Source organism: Pithys albifrons, chromosome 9, assembly GCF_047495875.1.
Source record: "Pithys albifrons albifrons isolate INPA30051 chromosome 9, PitAlb_v1, whole genome shotgun sequence".
NCBI classification, from domain to species: Eukaryota; Metazoa; Chordata; class Aves; order Passeriformes; family Thamnophilidae; genus Pithys; species Pithys albifrons.
Genome location: NC_092466.1, coordinates 37,943,996 through 37,961,546, shown reverse-complemented (window position 1 = coordinate 37,961,546; position 17,551 = coordinate 37,943,996). Strand labels below are relative to the sequence as shown.

The window sequence follows — 17,551 nt, the reverse complement described above, 5'->3', positions numbered from 1 at the left end:
GGTCAGGCCTTGGCAGGGGCTGCCCAGGGAGGTTTGGAGTGCCCAGCCCTGGAAGTGCCCAAGGCAGGACTGGCCATGGCACTCTCAGTGCTCTGGGCTGGGGGACAAGGTGGGCATCGGGCACAGGGTGGGCTCCATGGGCTGGGAGGGCTTTCCCACCACACATGATCCTGGGATTCAGTACAGCAGTGGTTTTCACGCGAGGAGTGAGCTGCTCGGGGTGCCCCGGGCGCCAGGCAGAGGCGAGGAGGGGCAGATCGCTGAGGGAATGGGGCCGTCCCTGGATCCCTGCGGGAATGGGGCAAATCCCTCGTCCCCGCGGGTCGGGGCTGTGCGGGCTGGGACAGATCCCTGCGGGAATGGGGCAGTGACAGACCCCGCGGGTCGGGCTGTGCGGGCAGCGCTGCCCCCACTGGCGGGCGGGACACAAGATGGCGGCCAGGATGACACGCCGGTCACGTGGGCGCGGTGCCACCGCCCCGCCCGCGGCCGCCGCTCGGGACACGGGACGGGGACACGGGACACGGGACAGAGACACGGGACAGGGACACGGCGCTGGAGCCGCCCGACAGCCGCACCGACCCAGCCCGCAGCGAGCCGCGACCCCGCAAGGTGAGTGAGCGGCGGCCTCGGGCTGAACGCGGCACCGGCGGTGCGGCCGGTACAGGCCCGGGGGGCGGCAGAGACAGCAGGGGCGCTGCCCGAGGAGAGGACGGGCCCGTGAGGCTCCGGCCCCGCAGCCCCGGCAGTGGAGGGGAGCTCCGGCTCTGCGGGCGTTCGATCCGCTGGGGGCGGCCGGACCGGGTTTGGACCCCGCACCGGGGGGAGCCGCGCCCGTCGGCCTCCCTGGGCACTGGGAACTGCGGTCCGCTCGGCATGGGGAGCCTCGGGACCCCCAGCCCGGGGGCTGCAGCTGGTTCTGGGGGAGGTCAGGGCTCCTCAGCTTGGGGGACTGCAGCCCACCTGGCCCCTGGACCCAGGAGGGGGTCTGGTCCTCTCAGCCCCAGGGCCTGGGTGGGTCTGTCCGCTCCTGCCTCAGAGCCTCTGAAGGGACATTTGGATGAGCCCAGAGCTCTCATCCCCGAGGCTCTGGTCCCTCAGTCTGGGAGGCACTGGGAGCCCCTCCTCAGCCCAGGGCTGAGAAAGCAGGATGATCCCCTCTCCAAAAGAAGCTGGAAGCACCACTGCAACCCGAAGCAGATCCATCCCATCCCTGTGCCTTCGAGGACCATGGCAGCAACCTTGGGGCTGAGGTCTGTGGGTTGGTAATGGGGAGGCTGCTTTGTCCCCCCTTGGGAGGCAGAACGGGGGTGAGGAGAGACCTCGCCATGACGGGCACCCTGGCAGGTGGATGTGCTCCCTGTTTGCTCGTGGAAGGGCTTGCTGATTGCCTGGCTGCAGTATTTGGATTTTTCGGGGTGTTTAACACATGTGGCTGTCTTTGTACTGTGTTCCTCCTGGAAGCCCTGTTTTGATTAAGGTTTCTAATTTATTCTGTTTTGTGTGAAAACCTCATTAAAGGGTGCCTCGGTGCCTTCAGGTGCCATAAATACGCGAAGCGAGGATGGAAGGAGAGAGAAAAATAGTATTGCTTGTAAGAAATGGGAGCTCTGCCACACTGACACGGTGCTGCTGGAGCCTGCTGATACCAACAACCTGTCGCAGCAGAGCACAGCGGGATGTGAGTGAACGTCCTCCTGGCACTTTGGTCGGTGGCAGCATCGGTGGGTTGCGGTAGTGATTCCTTTACGCCCCTCTCTCCCGGCCCACGTGGGTGAAAGTGATCTCTGTTGGCTTGCAGGCCCAGCTGTGAACCAGTATAAAATACAGAACCAGTGCAAAGTACGGATGTGATGCCTGACAGCTGCTCAGTGGAACGGCTGCTGCTGGTCTGGGTGGATTTGGGCTTGGCTGTGTTGTTTTGGGGAGTGGATGTTGCATTGGAGTTGTGTTCTGTTTTATTTAATGTAGTATTTTGTAAGGATTGGAATTGCTTTGGCTTTGTGACATTGTTTAGAGTTTGGAAAGAGAGTGCAACTCTCCCTGGTTGGCAGTAAGCAACAAATAAAGGCTGCTTTTACAACATGAGTAATAAACCTCCTTTGAATCCAGAGCGATTGCCTTGATTTTCTGAGTCTGGGCATGTGGAGCAGAACTAGACTCAGCTCGGACACCTTTAAACTGTGTTTGCGATCTTGTGCAACAAACTGTGATTCCCACATCATTTATCACGCTTCTTTCACCTTCCACAGTATCAACCTGCAGACATGTCTCCACATGTTAATTAACTTTCATGTGACACTTACACATTTAATCCAAGTAGGAGGATCGTTTTCAGGACTTAGAGGTATTAATGGCTATTATTTGGACTACTCAGAGTTAACGGAGTTAAAACGTAGTGATTTGTTATATACCTGTTCTGCATGTATCTCTTAGCACTCGTCAAGCTTGAATAGGTACTGATTTTAATTAATTAACTATTCAGTTCTGTTGAACTGAACATGTGGAGAGATAGCAACTTAAAAATTCTTCCCTGTCCTCGTCGCTGCCGCTCTGCATTGCTCAGCGCTGGGTAATTGGTGCACTAAATATGGGTGGCCTGGGACTTACTCGGTTTTAATAGCAGTTTCAGCCTGGCCGTAAGGAATGGTTGCAGAATTAAGGGCTTTTTAATTGGGGCAGCAGGACATGCTGTAAAAAAATTGCTCAAAAATAATCCAGCCCCTTGCTTGGGAAGGGCCTGTATGAGTGAGAAAATAAATCCATATGGCACCATCAAAACTCAAAGTAGGAGACTTGCACACAAGCCAAGGGCTGGTTTTGTTGGACATGGCAGGAGATGCCTCTCGCAGTGTGGTTTGCAGGGATGTATGTAGGGCAGGAAGGATTTCTAAGGAAACTCAGCAAGGCAGGTCCAAACTGTTCTTTGCTGAGGTAGAGCAGAGTATCCGAATGCTGTTTTAGTCGTCATTCAAGTGCAACACATCAAACCCAACTGCACTGCTCTGAGGCAGAGGTGAGCTGGAAATGAGCTCAGAAACCCAGGTTTTGTGAGGTTTTCTTTGAATTGCAGTCACGAGCTGAGCTCCCGCGTACTGTCAGTGTTTTCCAGGGGACTGTGATGTCATTGGAGGCCTTTTGCTCCCAGGACAGCATCACACAGAGGCAGCCCTTTGAAGGGCTGGTGTTCTGCATCACTACTGAGATGTGGATTGGAAACTCCAGCTTTTGATACGGTTTGAATTCCAAAAGTGTGTGGCATCATTAAGTTGATAATTAAGTCCTGTCTTCCCACTTCCCTAAAATGCTGGGGAGAAATGCAGAACACTGGGGAAGGTGTCAAACCTACTGGCTTTTTGGGATGCTTTCATCGCAAATAATATTTTTTATTATTTTGAAAATCTGCTTATGAGAGGCAGTGTTTTCCTGCAGGTTACTTGGGCTTGGTTTTCATGGATCAGAAGAACATGGATCTGTCTTAACAAGCTACTGAGTGTGACTGTGTAGTGGGGCTTGGAGCAACCTGGGATAGTGGAAGGTGTCCCTGCCTATGGCAGGGCTTTGGAATGGGATGTACTTTAAGGTCCCTTCTGATCCAAACCATTCTGTGGTTTAAACATCTTTAAAATGTTTGTTTGTATTGTTTCTGATCTTAGTAAACATGTTAATGTAGTTGAATCATTGGAAGTACCACACGAGCTTTGTTCTGATAGTGTTTGGTCAAGAGCAGATAAGAGAAGAGGAAGTCTAATTTTGGAGACTGTAACATGTCTCTTAAAGAAATGCAGCTTCTAAGATGTAGTTAGTGCTGTTGCTGGTCTCCACAGTTCACTCATCCAGACCAGAGGAGCAGAACATTGTCCTGCTGATGCTTCCTTGGTGTGCTCATGCGATGCTGCTCTGGTATCCAATTACAGTCTGTAATCAAAGGAAAACACTGATAAATTTTTATTGGGAAAGCATCTTCCGTAGGTTTTGCTTGTGCTAATTTGCTCAGATTTAAATGAACAACGAAAAATCTCCCTCTGCTTTACCAGGACTCCAAAGATTTTTTCCTCTTTGACTTGTCTGTGTGATCTGCCTTCTGTCTCCCTAATTTTGAAGCTATTTGGAGGTAGCTTTCTTTATTTAAATTAAATTAAGCTGAAGCTTATTGACACTTGGAAAAAAAAGAGTTCAAGGAATGCTTGAAGTCCAGTAGTTTTGGGTTTTCCTAATGCAAGAAAACAGTCAGCTTCCTTCCCAGGCTGGGTGAGGCACAACCACATTTGTTTCCCCTCAGCCTTAGCTGTGTGGGGGACCTGGAGAGGAAAGCTTTTGCAGCCTTTATTTAAAAAGGACTTCTAATAGCTGTCATCACCTCCTGTCCACTGCAGCCTACTCCTTTAATTTCCTTGACTCAAAAAGAGCATCACAATTTGGAGTGTCTTACAATTTCCCTTGCTGGTCCGTTAGTGTATTAGCTTAGCTCCATGCGTGTTGAATGCCACTAAATGTCACTTGCAAATTTAATGTTGGGAGCACTGAGATTTGTGCTAATTGAATTTAAAGTCTTATACTTGAATTTGTTAAAATGGCAGATTGAGACAATTGGAATGCTTTAATGGGGAGGGTATGAGCTGTTGCAAATCTGCTCTTGTAAGTGAATCCAGCAGTGCCTTTGTGCAGATGCAAGGGGAGACCCTGAGCAGACAGATCAGGTTTTGATGGGGTCTTACTGTCCCTTTTTATATTGCAATGTGGTGACAGCTGGCAAAATCCATTGTGTTGAAAGTCTTAATGCTTGATGTCTGCTCAGGGTCATTGTTGACACTAGCTTAACCTTAAATACTTCTAAAAATGGTAAGGATTATGGAGCCTTTCAGTTCTATTTAAATATCTTCTCTAGCCATAGGTTTAGGAGGAAGGATAATTGTTTGGAGTGTTGATCTTTATTATCTATGGGTCTGACTTCGGACGTTTTTATTCATGAATTAACGCCTTCTGCATCTGAGGGTTTGTTGTTTTGGGGGTTTTGTTCAGCGTGTTTTTTGTTCGCTTGGGTTTGCTGGGTTTATTTGGTGGGGCTTTTTTTGTAGAGAACAGTCTGCACAAAACCTCTGGCATTTAACACTTCTTTATTCTTAACTTCAGCCAAATACCCAGGGATTGAATAGGCACGGAAACAGGAAACGCTGCTGCTGTGCTTTTGAGAGGCAGAATGTTAAAGAAATTACCCTTGTTTGAAAAAAGAGTCCTAACGATTGTTCCTTGGCTTTCCAAGCAGTGTAAATCCGTGCCTCCCTAGACAGCACAATGCTTTTAAGAAGTTTGTCTTGAAACACTTCCATTAATTCTTGGTATCACTCTTTGACCTTCTGCCACTGAGCTGGCATTTCATATGGGCTTCTGGCATGAGCTCCCCTGCCACTTTCAAGTAAAAATTTATCAGGCATTGAAAAGTTTGACTCTGCAGTGGAGCACCGTGCCAAGCTGTAAAAGCCCTTTTTGTACACAAAATGGATTTTTGCTGGCTAGAAGGGCTGGGGGAGCACTTCAGTAACTGCAGGAATGGCTTTGAATCTACGCACCAATGAAACAGCTCCTTCCAACTCAAGCTGGAGCTCTCAGGTCCGGGCTTTGGCGTTCCTTGTGCCCCTGCTCTTCTGCGGGGAGTTCTACATACTCGGGTTCTTTGCTCTGGAAAACTTGGTTGGTGAAGTTAATTTAAAACTATTTGAAAGGCTTAAAAATGGCTTCTGCTGTTATGATGATGAAAAAGACCTTGAAAACGCCTTGGGGGTGATTTCTGCAGAAATACCTGCTTGGCCATGCAAGCAGCACAAGGTTCCCAGAGCCACTCCAAGGTCCTTCCATGCCAGAGAAGCTGTGGCTACCCCATCCCTGGGAGTGTCCAAGGCCAGATGGGACAGGGTTTGGAGACGCGTGGGCTGGTGGGAGATGTCCCTGTCCATGGCAGGGGGTGGAATGAGAAACCATTCTGGGATTCTGCGATGCCTCAGGGCTCAAGACCCACTTGCTTTAACTGCGAGTGAAAATCCACCACCAGTGGGTGTTTGGGAGCTCAGGGTGAGCTTTGAAGGGTGTGAAGTGCCAGTGGTCTGTAGACGTGAAGTGTCCAGGGAATACATTTTTAGTCGAATTAAAAGCACACAAGACTTAGAGGCAGCTGGACTTGGGAGTTTGGGGGTGCTGAGCAGAGGCAGGGGTGGCGTAGGGGGTGTTGAACAAAGCACCACTGTGAACAAAGCAGGAATGGAGAGAAAAGGCTGAACGCAAGCACGTGAAGATCCCTCCTAAATGACTTGACAGAACATATTGTTCTCTTTCCACCGGCACTTTCGGGATGCCAGGATATGTGTTTGATGGAATCATGGTTTTATGGAGACTCTCCACACTGGGAGAGGCTCGCGTTTGCCTAAAGCAGCACTCAGTCATGGGCTGGGGCTTCTCATCTGCTCTCCATGAAACGCTGCAAAAGCCTTTTCTGGCAGTAATGAGCAATTATCCACACATTAACAAACTCTTTGTCAGATCCTGCCCTTGTTTTTGTGCATGTGCAAAGTCCTATTTCAAATTTTCTCCCTTTAAAAACTTAAGTAGATGGGTTATCAAAGGATATTTTAAAACCAAGAGCAGGTCTCAAGGAATGTTTACCAAACAGGTTTATTTGAGTTCTGATAGTTTGTTCAGAATTTTTTGGGGGAGTACTTGCAAGAAATAAGTGTCTGTGCTAAGAAGACCCAGACCCATTAGCCACATGTGTTGTATCCAAGCATTACAGTGTTTTTGAGAGAGGTCAACAACAAATTCCTACAGGCTCTGAAAATACTTGTGGAGACAACAATCACAAACAAATTTATGTTACCTCCTGCTCAGAGCAAGACAAACCTCCAAGGAACATCAGACTCTTCAGGGTTCTCTTGGGTTTTGAAAACCTCCCAGAAAGGAGATGTGTTGCTGGAAGAGCCTCATGTGGGTTTTGGGGAGACAGTCAGGCTTTATTCAGTGCCAGGGTGGGATGACAGTGGAGGGGAGGGAAGAACCTGAGGTACAGCTAAGATTTAATCCTGGTGCACCAGATTTATGGAATAGAATAGAAAGAAGGTTGTTAGTTGTTTTCTTCTGTGTGCCTGTCCAGCTCAACTGATGTTTTAATGAACTACTCCTTAAATATCTTAACTTTCTGATGAGTCCTGCTTAAGTCATGGTCCATCAGGGCACTAGTGAATTGACCAGCATCATTTGTCACTGCCTGCAGTCGAATTTTCCTTGGCCATTTTACTGAATGGCTGCCAGTCTTTAAGATCCCTTTGTGATTCTTCCTTTGCTAATGTCACACAGTGTACTTAAGAGGTTAAAGTAGATTGTTTGCATTAAGTTTTTAGTCCCCCTCACCCTGTAATAGTGCTCTAATGCTGTCCATTTGGAGCTGAATATGAGCTAATTTTTAAAATAATTGCCCACTCTACAAAAATGTTTCCTGGCTTCATTGATTATTGTGTCTTTTGTTCCCTAACAGTCTGATATTCTTGTTTCCCTATTCAGGACATCCATTTAGGTCTTTCTGTGGTTGTGGTCTGAAAGCAGAATATATATTTGAAATCACAGGGCATATGTATTTCTTCACGTGATTTCACTGTGTGTGTTGAAAGTCAGCCTGCAGGATGTGATGTCATGCTCCTTAATTAATGATCTGTGTTTATTTGCAGATTGGATAATAACCCAGGCACTGGATAATAAGTCAGGCCCTTCTGCTCCAAGCTTCCCAAAAATTGTGAAGTGGGTAACGCTTTGCCTGTGCTTATGGGGTGTGAGCTTTGTATTTGTGCAGGGAGATCCTGACACCACTGAGAGTGGGCTTGTACGTGTGTCCCTGCTACACACAGCTGTGGGGACGCTCAGTTGCCAACCCTTTCAAAGTCTGGTCTCATTGCATGTGCCCCAGTCATTATAGCAAATTAAAAAGCCAGAACAGCTTGTTCATTATAGAAATCCAAGTCATATTTTGAGATTATTTACCTGATTTCAAGAAAAAATTATCTGTAGTTTGTCTAGACTGCTTAAGAAATATAATTATAATAATAAACTGTATCTGAACACTTTAAAGCACAAACAGGGTTTGGAAAGACAATTTGTCCCTGCCCAGGGCAGGGCGTGGAACGAGACGGTCTTGAAGGTCCCTTCCAGGCCAAACCATTCCATAATTCCATGTTCAATGGGGATGAACTCCTTGACTTGCTGGAGTGAAGGAGTCTGGTTTTCTCTGGTGGTTGTGGCAAGGTGGCTTTGGTAGGCAAAGGCTTCCCACCCTGGGACCCAGGGGAGGTGTGAACGCCTCAGAGCTGTAAGCTCTGATCCCTATCACTAAATCCCTGCTTTTAGGTTCAGAGGCTGCAGATTTCATTCTCAGAGAAAGCAAAGGTTGGGATACATCTGTTAAAAGGGAGATGTCTGGGCTGGTTTAATTCATGGCTGTCATTAATTCATGGCTCCTCTCACTTCTCTTCCTCTCCCTGGTTTCCAGCTTTAGAGGGTGTTCCATGAGGTTTTGGAGAGAGGCACTGTGGTTTACTGGGCAGGATAGGGCCTTATCAGGAAGGAAATTGCAATGCAGGGAATGTCAGTAACGGGCTTCTTCCGAGTCTGTGTCATGAAAAATACTAATGGCAATCTCTGCACCCTGAGATGGAATAACTCCTGCAGTGACTGTCAGCTGTGTCAACAAACTTCACTTGTGACTGATGTGTTGTTGATTTTGATTTAGATTTGAAAACAGTGAGAGGCAGTTGTGGGACTGCAGAGGATGGAAATGAAGTGGGTATTGTTTTGGGGAGTAACTGAAGGACTTGCTGGTGCTGAATATCCAGTGCAGTGACAGGATGTGTGCAGACAGCTGGAAATGCTCAAACTTGCTTGTTTCCCAATATTTTCCTGAGTTAGGACAGTTGGGATAGAGCCCAATGCAGCCTCAAATGCTTGTGGGCTATATTCCAGTGGAGCACTTGTGCCATTCCAATTTCAGGTGGTGCAACTCGCTGCTATCAGAAATAAGTGGTCAGGTACCACTGAGTCGCTTTGCCTGGGATTGCTGGATTTTGGAATGCTGGAGCAATGCTTGAACATCATGGTTGTGTATAGTTCTTGCATCTTTCTGTCTTTGCTCTTTGTGCTGCTGATGGTCACTGAAAGAGGCACCACAAACTTCAGGTGGAAGGGAGGAAAAGTCCATTTATTTCCACAGATACTGCAGAGTGAAACATGACATACTTGAAGAGTTGATTGTGCTATGTTTAGAGCCTTAACAATACTGCAAATTCAAGATAAATAAAAAGAGGTATGGTTTCTCTACTGGGTTCTCTAGAGACACTATTATCCCCTTCTGATTTTGAGGATTTGTTTCCTTTCCAGGACTGCTTTAAAATCATTTCATTTTTCATAAAGCAGAAGTTAATTACTCTGTGGACTTTTATGTGCAGTGACTTGCTGGATGCTTAATAACCTACATATTTTATTTGGGCTGTACTTCTTGGAAATGGAGTGTCCTAGTCAGCCTCTTGGAAGAGAGATTGACCTGCACGATTGTCTTGAGCAGAGTACCTTTCTGTTTTTAATTGGTGTTTTTATTGCTGTGATTTAAATTGGCAGGGTGAGGGCAGCACCATTCCTCCAGTGCCTCAGACAAGTGGGAAGAGGAGAAAAAGGAGGAGCACAGCTCTTCCCTTATCTGGAGGCTTTCTTAGGTGCCTACAAAACTGTGTACTTAACTTACTCCTCCGGTGTAACTATTGATGTGCAGCAAAGTCACGCATTTTCAAGCACAACATTTAATAGGAGTATTCTCAGCATGTCTTGGCAAATATTCCCAAATTAAACTTACCAGCTCTGGTGGTACTTCTTGTCCTCAGAGTGAGGAGAGCTTTGTACAAGACACAGAAATGCAGCTCAAATCAGACACTTTGAAATGACCTCTCAGTGCAGTCCTGGTAGCCTTCCTGGACTGGTCTTCCCATCCTTCCGTGTCTGCCACCTCCTCGTGTCCATTCCCACCTCCTCAGGGTCCTGTCTCATCCTTGTGAGCCCCAAGTCCTGCCTTGCTGTGGGGACCCTGCCCTCTGTTTAGGTCTTTTGATAAAGTGAGAAGGGAAAGGGAACTTGACGTTTAGAGTAAATCGAGCTTTACCAGATCAGTCACAAGGTTTGTCTGTGCAGTGAAAATGCAGCAATATTGTTCTGGTAAGTGTTGTCAACCTTGGATTCTCCTGTAATGCTCAAAGCCAGTTCATTTCCTAAAAAAATCAGGGAGAAGATGGAAACGTTGTAGATAGTTTGTAACAACTGGTAATTTAAGTTTTGAAGCTTAAACTGAAGGGTGGGTTTTGAAAGTGCTGAGTAAGAAAGTTTGGTAAGGTAAGCACCAGAAATTCAGGATCTGTGTTGATTTTCCTTTTGTATTACATTTTACAGGGAATATTTTATTTTTTACCTAATGAAACTGCTTTTGCAACGTGTGTCAATCCATCCTAAATCCTGTGTAGAAAGACCGATGTCTTTTATCTGATGAGGGCAGAATCTGCTCGTGCTTTTGGAACTTCAGATCCCCTTTTTGAAGTTGAGGTGTGCCATCCAAGTTGTTTCTCACCTTTCCCCCAGTCAGGCTTTTGAGCAAACAACCCTCCAGGTGCAGGACTGTGGGGACTGGGACAGCCCTCCAGGTGTGGGGTTGTTGGGATTGGGACACCCCTCCAGTTTTGGGGTTGTGGGGATTGGGACATCCCTCCAGGTGTGGGGTTGTGGGGACTGGGACACTCCACTCAGGGGAACTGGGACACCAAGTTTGGGGTTGTGGGGACTGGAAAGATGCTTTGCCACACTTACTGCCCCTTCCTGAAACACCTAAAATAGAGTTTGCAGAGCTGCGAGGGAAGGGAGGGAGAATCCTCATCCTGCCTGTTGCCAGTGCACGTGTTTGGATTCTCACCGAGCTGTCTGCCCTGAGCCAGGATAAAACCTGAAACATCCACTTCTGCTCCCACTCGGGTCACGCCGCGCCCTGTCAGAGTATCCTGCTTGCTCTGCAGGACATCAGCCCGCAGATTTACATCTAGGAGTGCAACCAGGATCGCAGTTTCAGGACCTCCTTTTCCCAGCAAACGTGTGCCTGAGGCTGGAGAGAGGGATAAGTCTCCCCGGAGGGGAGGGGGAGGGGGAGGGGAAGGGGAAGGGGAAGGGGAAGGGGAAGGGGAAGGGGAAGAGGAGGGGGAGGGGAAGGGGAAGGGGGAGGGGAGGGGGAAGGGGAAGGGGAAGGGGAAGGGGAGGGGGAAGGGGGAGGGGAAGGGGGAAGGGAAGGGGAAGGGGAAGGGGAGGGGGAAGGGGGAGGGGAAGGGGGAAGGGAAGGGGGAGGGGAAGGGGGAAGGGAAGGGGAAGGGAAGGGAAGGGAGGGGGAGGGCAGGCACAGCTGCCTGCAATTCCTGCCGCCCCTCCCTCCCTGCCGACGGGGTGGTCCCATCCCAGAAATTAAAGGCAATTAGCAGTGGCTTGGTGAGCTCCAGGATTTTGCAGATGGCTGTTAGAGGCATGGAACAGGTTCCTGACCCTGAGGTGTGTCTGGTTTTGGGGTCTGTGCTTGCGGGGAGGTGCCACTGCTGGTATTTCTGAGGACCTGGCTGCTCAGATTCCCTGCTTGCATTGGGAGCTGAAAGCAGGTGACTCCAACCCCGAATCCGGTAAAGCAAGACCGCTGGGTTCGTGTTGTGCTGTTCTGCAGAAATGGGCACAAACAGCTATTTTCAAATGGGTTTGTTTGTTGTCACAATTTTGGTGGTTTTATGGTACCAGTGCACCTTTTGGTGTTCCTGTTGTCCCTTTTGAACGAGGTGTTGTGCACTCTTCTGTGCCTTAGGGAGAAGGTCCTTTCTACTGACAGTGACCCCTTTGCTCCTGAGCACCAGTCTTCTCTGCAAACCCAGCAGCACTTTGGCTTTTTATGGAACGTTTAGCTCAATTTTCCTCCTTATTTTCTGTTACTTTTTAGAGAAAATACATTGCTTTGTTCAGGTCGAATTTGCAAATACATTGGCGGAGCTCAGTTTTTCTCTCTCCTGCCGAGGGTAGTGTTTTTGCACTGTTCATAAATCACTTGATGAACTGCTAAAGCTGGAAGAGGCTGTTTGGCGTTTAAAAAGCAAATGGAAAATTTGAGTCATGGATGCTTTACAGGAGGTGGCGTCTCAAAAAGGGAAGTAGTGCAAAAGCCAGTGGTGTGTTCCTTGTTCACAAACTTGTTTGGAAGAGTTTGTTAATCCCTCACATCTGTCCAGGTGCAGCTTTCAGCCTCCCAGTTTAGTGTCTCTCACATGAGTGGATTGCAGGAGGGATTCCTCCTCCCTCCTCTGTTCCAGTACCTTGGTTTCTTGAGGGAACTTTGTCTTTCAAAACCCACGGTTCGGTAACTGGTTGTGGTGTCAAAGTTTACCACAGAAACTGTCAGAAGGAAAAGGGTTGCGCTCAAATACCAAAACAGCTGCAAAACTCGTCCAAAGTGTTGCAAGCGCTGAGGTGGAGTAGTGGGAATAATGGGGAGATGCCAAGGGCTGATGGATGGGACACTGGGAGAGTGGGTTGCTCATACAGGTCAAAAGTAGGTTGGTCACACTTGTGGCTTTGGGGCCCGAGGGTTTTAAAGGAATGGTGGGATGTGGCAGCTCCTTCATCCCAAAGAGCCTGTGTGCCTTCCCCAGCCTCGCCTGCTTGGCTCATGGGCTGGAATGGCTGGTGGAGCTCTTGTGTGCTCAGATGGATCAGAATCTGTGTGTATTTAAAGCAGAAGTGTGTGTTCCTCAGCTGGGTCGGTGGCAATTCTCAGGATTGAGCTGTTGGTTCCGCCAAGACTTTGCCAGGAGCCTGAGAGTGCATCACCTCACAGCTGCATCATCCAGCTCTGCTGGTCCTAAAGGGCTCTGCTCTGCCCTAAGGCCCAGGCTCAGCTAACAGAGCCTTCTCAAAAGCAAACTCTGAAAGGATATGTTTTTTTATATGGAATTTCTACATAAGCACTAGTTTTCATTCCCTTGAAGCCTGGGAGGTGACTGTCCTTGCCATTTATTTAACTGCACAGGGTGGTTGTCACAGCAATGCCCAGCAGAACCAAGATTAAAAAGCAGTTACTGGAGCCTAGCAGGGGTGTGTGGTCTAGAAAATTCCTTTTCCAAGTTAAATTCCTTTTCCAAGTTGATTTTTAGGCCAAGACAGGTTAGAAAACTTAACATGAAAAAAATTTCTTCTTTGAACTATGGGAACCTTTGAAAGTTGAAATAACTTTTGTAGCTGGAAGTTTCAATTTATTTAATTTCTTTTGTTTCTTAGGGCTCAGCTGTACTTGTTTTGCAGGCGAACTGGAGTTATTTTATTTATGGACACACTGTGCTGCTCTCCAACAGAGATGACCCTCATCTTCCCCCTGCACTTAGCATGTCACCTGCCTCTTGTTAGTGCATGTGTGTTAAGCCCATTTAAACCATTTCCCGAGATTTAAAGATATTTTGCATCACACTAGGCATGTATTGATGTTGAACACAGAGCAATTGCTGCCCATCAGCCTCTCTTTTACTAATTAAACACGTGTGATTTGCACAGGTACCATCTTGTAACTTGACTTTCATTTGCAGCAAATTAGTCAAGTGAGAATCCCCCCTGAATTTCTTGCCGTCATCACATTTCCGTGCGGGTGTCTCGTTGATTCTCTCCTTGCAGTGACTGGAAGAATCTCTTTTCCCAGGAGACTCAAATCAGGAGGAGGAAGAAGTTCTGCTGAATTTGGGGTGTGGGGCTGATGCTGGCGGGGACTTTCAGCCCGTGTCCCCTCTGAGCACGGTGCATTGGCAGGAGGTTTGTCCCTGATTTTACAGCCATGGGGGAATAAGCCCCTATCAGCACCTTGAGAGGAGAGCAGAGCCCCTACTTGCTTGGCCTCTGGGCACCCAAGGAACGGGTCTGTGGAATGTGGGAGCAGAGGAGGCACCCAGAGCCAGATGTGGAATTCGGTACTCCCAGAGGGTGGGCATGGATTGAATTCCTGTGCCATTCCCCGTGTGTGCCGCCCTGGGGAGGGATCTGCCTGCCGGCTGCCCCTGCTGCGCACTGGGGGCTGTGGCACCGGCACAGTGAGCACCGAGCAGGGTGTGAGACAATTTCGGTGCAACAGCAGAAATGCTGCCTCACTTGAGCTCCACTTAACCCCTGGCTTTTAAGTGGCTGTGAGAGATTCGGGAGATGTGCTTGGTATGCTAAAAGAATACAAAGTCCCACTGTGAAAGAAGGGAGGAGGGAGTTTAGGAGAGGTTCACTGACTTAGAGATTGTCATACCAGAGATTTCCTTCCTGAACCACCACTCAGGAGTCACCTGCTCAGTATTCCTCCTCAATACCTGATCCAGCTTGTTCAATCCTATTTTCCCCTGTGAAGCAAGAGGCAAAAAAACCAGTATTTGCTCCAGTTCACAAGGGTCACAGAATCATTTAGGCTGGAAAAGATCTTGGGGATCATTGAGTCCAACCTGTGACCAATCCCCACCTTGTCAGCTAATCCAGAGTGTCATGTCCAGCCTTTCCTTAAACACCTCCTGGGACAGTGACTCTACCACCTTTCTGGGCAGCCCATTCCAATGTTTGATCATCCTCTCCATCAAGAAATTCTTCCTGCTGTCCAGCCTGAATCTCCCCTTGGAGAGGCAGTTTTTAGGGTGGTGACAGGCTCTCTGTGAGCACCTTGTGACTGTGGGGACACCACATGTGAAAGGTGCTGTTGAGGAATACTTTAATAACACAGGCCACAGTGTGTTATTGGAAGCACTGCCCAGGCCATGGAGAGGGAAACGGGGCCCTGCATTTTTAAGCCTACTTCAAGAAGAGCAGTAAACAATAGAAAGAATGCGGCAGCTGTTAGGAGACACAGGTAAACACATTGATACAGAAGGGCATAGTTTTGAGAAAAGTACCAATCCCTCTGCGTGGTAAAGGAAGCACGCCCTAGCCATTGACCAGTGATATTCCTGTACTATTCGTGGACTCAGACAGTATGCGATATGTATGTGTGTAATATAAACAATAAATGAGAGCACTGACTATACTTCTATGAAGGATGCATCTTTGACTCTGTGCCGAAACCTGGAGAGCTCAAAAAAACGACATTTCTTACTTTAAGGTGCCAGTAAGAATCTTTGCGTGGTGAGCCCAGAAATACTGCATATGAGGTGAAGATGTAGCTATTGTCCCAAAACATGGAGTGGATCTGTCTCCTTCTTGGTGTTTCCAAGTTTGCTTGCAGCTGTTGTGCCTGTCCTTTCCTTCCCTCCTGCATCAGAAGTTATAGTCTAAAAATAAGCTGTGTTGTGCAGAGGAATGGGAAAGGAGATGGCATGACTGATTACATGTTTCATCACTGTGTCTGCCCTGTGCTGAGAAGGTTTCTGCTGGTCACTGAAACTGGTCTGAGTGGTACAGGATGTCATCACCCAACTGAGGCTGAGCTAATGCTCCCCTGCTCTCTGGCCTGCTGTGAAATCAGATGCCAAAATAAAAAAAAATGGGTGTTGAAGCAAAAGGTGGTTATAATTTCTCTGAGGTGAGGATAACCCTTGTAAGTCTCTGACAGTGAAAGGAATAAGTTTATTTTCTGTGCTGCAATCTTCTGCAGTGCCTTGAAAAAATCTCTGTTGAGGTGGCCACGAACTGTTCTGTCACCAGTTTAAACCACTGTGAGCACTGGTTTCTTCTGTGTGTGGTAGAGCAGTGACCATTGGGCTAACTGGGATAGCTGTGTCACCCTACTGGTGTTCCCAGAAGGATTGGACAGGACAGGGATGATGAAAGTCACTTTTACCTCCCAACCTCTCGGTCTGCTTTAGCACTGACGTTTGAATTCAGCGGTACAGGCAACTTTTCCTGTTGCTCTCTGTTCTGACTGGCAGAAAACACTGAAACCTCTGTGGGTTTGGAGCGGGTTGCAGCTCCAGTGCTGCTTGCATGGTGTGTTTCAAGATTAGACATCCTCTCCCTGTGGTTTGTAAAGTGTGTCTTTGGAGAAAGAGAGAGATCTCATTTTTAAAGGTTGCAGGGGCCTTGTGAAAGCTGGACATGTTGTGTGATCCTTCTTGTTCATGACAAGGCTGCCTTTCTGCCCCTCCTGTGCTTTCAAGGGGCAGGACAGTTATTTTCCTTCTTTATTTTTCTTTTTTTTTTTTTTAAATTTGCTTTAAAGTAAGACTTGAAATCTTGCATGACTTGCTGCTTTTGTAGTTTGTACCTCAGGAAGTGCTGCAAACGGCTTTGTGTGTTGCATTTAGGCAAAACAGCAGATTTTGGCACTTAAGATGCCTGGCGTAACTTCTTTTCTCCCTGGACTAAGAAAAATTGGAAAATGGAGTCTGTTTGGTTTAAAATCATGGAGTATTCCGAGTTGCGGGGACCCACAAGGATCATCAGTCCAACTCCTGGCCCTTATGGAACACCCCAGCAATCCCACCTTGGACCCATCTTGGTCTTGCCACTTCTTCAGTACTTGAGCAATAATGCACTTTTTTGCTTTTTAAAACAAGATTGAAATTATCCGTGTTCTCACATCCAACCTGGGATTATTTCTCATTATTTCATGGGGCTTATCAGGGACTTGTGATAAATCTACTCACTTTTGTTTAAACCCTTGGGCCTCATCTAGTAATCTTATATTTAGGTGTTAACAGCACAAGACTAGGCTTGAAAAATAGACTTTAGGGCCGAAGATAACTTCATAGAGGGCAAGCACTGAGTTGACCGAAGTTTATTCCAACCGACTTTCTTTGGAGTTTTTTTGCTATATTGGATTGCCAGGGTTTCACTTCTTGCAGCTCCTGTTTGTCTGAGGTCTCTGAACTCGGCAGACAAATTCCAGCTTGGAAGGCAGTAGGAGCAAGTGAATGTCCATGTGGGGTTTTTCTGTTTATATTTGGCTAACTCTACTTTTCCAGGGTACCTTGGGATAAGTCCATTGATTTAACAGGCAGCCTGTGGAAATGAGGGGCTGGTACAGAGCCGGCTTGTGGCTGGGGATTTCCTGGCAGGGCGGTAACAACCAAGCCATATCCCAGGAAAATCATGGACCTGTAGCTCTGGGATGGTGAGTCTGCAGAGACAGATAAGGAGACAGGACAGGAAAATGCACTAATTGATAACTGCTACAGAACCAGCAGTGGGAGATAAATAGATAACTGTTGTCCACCCCCTCCAAAAAAGAATTCCCCGAGCTTGGTATCCTGGCCTTAGCAAGAGGGTCCAGCACATTTTATTTATTCTCCTAAAACAGGGATCATATCCACAGCATGTCTTCAAATAGGAAGAGCTTTGAGCTGGAAAATGAGCTGCTGCTTTTAAGCAGTAACATTGTTAATATTCCTATCTTCCAGTTGTGTACCCCTGGGACAATTAGGATGTGCTGAATTTGGGTTGTTGTTTGACTGTTGTGCTTTTGTCTCTGGTGTCTGCCGTGGATAATTCCTGTTGTCTTAAAAACAGCCTC

The 17,551-nt window shown here is 47.6% G+C and overlaps 1 protein-coding gene across 3 annotated transcripts in view; it reads left to right on the top strand.

The window, feature by feature from the left end:
* Positions 1-459: 459 nt before the first annotated feature.
* SGMS1 (sphingomyelin synthase 1) overlaps positions 460-17,551 on the top strand; it is an 89,319-nt gene continuing 72,227 nt past the window's right edge. For all 3 annotated transcript variants that reach the window (XM_071563261.1, XM_071563265.1, XM_071563266.1), the window contains exon 1: positions 460-612. The gene's annotated coding sequence lies outside the window, so the exon portion shown is untranslated. The remainder of the gene's footprint in view (positions 613-17,551) is intronic.